The following is a 3923-nucleotide window of genomic DNA, read 5'->3' on the forward strand; positions in this document are numbered from 1 at the left end:
AAATACCTCTCCCAGCTGCTGTCAGACCAGCTTAGCGCCGAGAAGAGACTTCAGTACCTGCTCAGCCAATCGGACGGGGCTGCCAGACCTCAGGAGCCGGTGAGTCTTCCCTGGGCCTCGCCTTAGGAACAGGCAGAGCCCCAAACCTGACGGGAAGGGGAATTTCTTTTAGTTTGACCTTCCTTTTGAGCGGTGGCTCAAGGGGTTAAGATGCTGAACTGCAGGCTGTGGAAGGTCTGTACTTCAGCAGTTCGAGACCCGAGTTGCCACATGATGGAGTGAGCTCCCGTCTCTAGTTCCAGCTCCTGCCAACCTAGCAGTTCGAAAGCAAGAAATTGCAAGGAGATAAATAGGTACCACTTCGGTGGGAAGGTAACAGCGTTCCGTGTGCCTTGGTGTTTAGTCATGCCGGCCACATGACCACGGAAACATCCTCAGACAGCGCTGGCTCTTTGGCTTGGAAACGGAGATGAGCACCGCAACCCTAGAGTCGGAATCGACTGGCTTTCGAGCAAGGGAACCTTTACCTTTACCTTGAAAAGAGCAAGAGTCGTAGTAGCACCTCAAAGACTGTTCAGTCGCACAGCCGACCCTTCGCGACCCCATGGACCCCGTCACGCCAGGCCCTCCTGTCTTCCGCCGTCCTCCGGAGTCTGCTCAATTTCATGTTCGTTGCATTGATAACTCTGTCTGACCATCTCATCCTTTGTCGTCCCGTCTTCTTTGACCTTCAGTCTTTCCCAGCATCAGGGTCTTCTCCCGTGAGGGCTCCCTTCTCATTTGGTAGTGGCCAAAGTACCTGAGCTTCAGCTTCAGTCTCTGGCCTTCGAGGGAACAGTCAGGGCTGATTTCCTTTAGGATTGAGTGATCCGATCTCCTTGCAGTCCAGGGGACTCTCACTTGTATTAGCTTTTAAAGAGATACTTTACTAATGAGGGAGGGTAACCTGGGAGTTGAAAATAACCAAACAGTACAGGAGCATCACCCTGTCTAGCTGCTCTGTCCTGCGTCTTTACTTAGAGACGTCTAAAACTTGTGTGAGGAGGAACTAGAGGAGAAGGACAGGAAGCAGTAAAGCGGAAACCCAGGGCTCACTCTCTAGCCCACCCCCAAAGTATTGATTACCCAACTGGAGAATCCCAGTGTTAACTAATTATGCATGTTGTCACCTTGCTCTGGCGGCAAATATGTGCAGACTTGGTCACTGGGTCTCTAAAGTTAAACTAGCTATGACACCAGCGTGCATAAGCAAGCAGTCAGTTCTTTCATGACGACAGAGAGAGAACTTGTCAATCCCAACATCTAAGCCCTCTGAGCCAGGGGTCTCCAGCGTGGTGCCTAGGAGCAGCACAGCGCCCACTGGCATTTTTCCTGGTGCCCAAGTGGGCAGAGCCTAGCAAAGCTTCTGACTGGCCACTGGACATCTGATTGGACATCCAGATTTTTAAAAGTGTTTCTTTAGCAGCAGCTGCTACCACAGCACACAGGTCTTCACTGTGTGATCGAAGGTAAGCTGCGGCAGCCATTTTGTGGCTGTGCCCAGCACACGGTGTCAGAACTCCAAAGGTGCGTGCGGGATGAAGACGGTGCTAGAGTCGGACTCGACTGGCTTTCGAGCAAGGGAACCTTTACCTTTACCTTTTTACAGGAGCATCGTCCTGTCTAGCTGCTTTGTCCTGCGTCTTTACTTAGCGACGTCTAAAACTTGTGTGAGGAGGAACTAGAGGAGAAGGACAGAAAGCAGTAAAGCGGAGACCACCCCCGAAGTATTGATTACCCAACTGGAGAATCCCAGTGTTAACCAATTATGCATTTTGCCACCTTGCGCTGGCGGCAAATATGTGCAGACCTGGTCACTGGGTCTCTGAAGTTAAACTAGCTATGACACCAGCGTGCATAAGCAAGCAGTCAGTTCTTTCATGACGACAGAGAGAGAACTTGTAAATCCCAACATCTAAGCCCTCTGAGCCAGGGGTCTGCAGCGTGGTGCCTAGGAGCAGCACAGCGCCCACTGGCATTTTTCCTGGTGCCCAAGTGGGTAGAGCCTAGCAAAGCTTCTGACTGGCCATTGGACATCTGATTGGATGTCCAGATTTTTAAAAGCGTTTCTTTAGCAGCAGCTGCTACCACAGCACACAGGTCTTCACTGTGTGATCGAAGGTAAGCTGCGGCAGCCATTTTGTGGCTGTGCCCAGCACACGGTGTCAGAACTCCAAAGGTGCGTGCGGGATGAAGACGGTGGAGGCCCCTGCTCTAAGTCTCCTTCCCCTCCTTCCCCTCCTGGACTGCAGCCACTTCTAGTGGGCAGTGCTGGCTTTGGAAGCAGGAAGAGCTGGTTCCGAACTTGGAGCCCTCAAGAGTGAGCAGTGACTGAGATGTGGCCGTCAGGTGGGGAAACGTGCCCACCCCTGCTTTAGACACTCGCACTGGTGTTTGGGGAGGATGGGTGGTTCTCTCAAATGCCAGGTCCATATCAACCGGACTACTCTCTGGTCTTCCTCAAGGGACCCCTCGTGCAGCCAGCCCTTAAAGAAACATTGCTCTTTGCCACTGGTGGTTAAGTGCACAGACTCTAATCTGGGAGCATTGGGTTTGATCCCCCACTCCTCCACTTGCAGCTGCTGGATGACCTTGGGCAAGCCATAGTTCTGATAAGAGCAGTTCTGGAAAAGGGGCAGTTTCTGTCAGAGCTCTCTCAGCCCCGCCTACCTCACAGGGTGTCTATTGTGGGGAGGGGAAGGGGAAAGGAAGGGGTATAAATCCAGTCTCTTCTCTCTCCTTCTTCTGCCCCTTGTACTTTAATTCAGTGTATCTCATTCTCAGTGTAGCCCCCTCTGTGGATACTTAAATCCAGAGATTTGAGCCATGAACAGACAAGAAAGATGTTTCTACACATCTGAGAAAAGCCCTAGGCTCGCATCAAAATCTGAAATCTTGAAAAAAACAAATCGGGGGTTTAAAATCCCCCCAGATAATAGAAGCAGTGCTTGTACCTTTGAGAAATGAATGCCCTGTGAGATCTCAGTGGCCATTGTGGGAATTGCTAGACAACCGCAACAATATTGCCAGCTTTCAAACCTCGGTTTCTGTAAGTAAATGGCAGGGCTGTTTACTGGGCTATTTTGGCCTCCCAGGAAGCAGGAAAAGGGGAGAGGTTGTGGGGGCTGCCTGGAGGAAAGAAAGAGGAAGTAGTGAGGGGAAGGGATATGGGGGAAACGAAGTGATCCCTGAAAGTCCTTGCGGGCTCCCCACTGGTTTTGAATGTTGTTAAAACTCTGCCGGACTGCATTTTCTGAATCTTCATGAATGGTGTTTCCAATACTCTGATCTGCAGGAGCTGGGTGGACATGCAGATAAAAGCAAGACATCAGGTAAGAGCATTGGCCTTGTCCCTGGTCTGGGTTATGAGGAAGGGGGGGGGTTGTTCCAGGGCAGACAGAAATTGGGCTTCGTTGGCACAGTGGCAAAGCTTTGATGTTCTGAGAAGGGTGCAGTGCTTGCTTGGGTTGTCTGCCCGGGGGGCTGATACTGCCCCTGCCAGCACCAGCTGCTTTTAGGGCCAAACAACACAATACATGACTTGTGGCCAACCGTCTCACATCACAGATTCAACGAGTCTTTGGCTCTGTGTCCGTGGAGGGGCTGGTGGCCCGTCCTGGATCAACAGGCTGGGCATGTCCAGGCCCTCCAACATGGACCCCCCCAAGCAACACGAAGACAGAGCATCACTTGCCCCAGAGCCCCTATCTATACCTTGTGGCTAATAGCCACTGATGGACCTCTGCTCCATATGCCTATCTAATTCCCTTTTGAAGCCGTCCATGCTTGTAGCCGCCACCACCTCCTGTGGCAGTGAATTCCATGTGTGAATCACTCTTTGGGTGAAGAAGTACTTCCTTTTATCCGTTCTAACCCAACCGCTC

At 51.6% G+C, this 3923-nt stretch overlaps 1 protein-coding gene across 1 annotated transcript in view; it reads left to right on the top strand.

Annotated features, from left to right (window-relative positions):
- LOC107124418 (chloride channel protein ClC-Kb-like) overlaps positions 1-3923 on the top strand; it is a 28649-nt gene that overhangs the window by 20272 nt on the left and 4454 nt on the right. The window lies entirely within an intron of this gene.

This window comes from Gekko japonicus, unplaced genomic scaffold (genome assembly GCF_001447785.1).
Source record: "Gekko japonicus isolate JY-2015 unplaced genomic scaffold, Gekko_japonicus_V1.1 scaffold761, whole genome shotgun sequence".
In the NCBI taxonomy this organism is placed as follows: Eukaryota; Metazoa; Chordata; class Lepidosauria; order Squamata; family Gekkonidae; genus Gekko; species Gekko japonicus.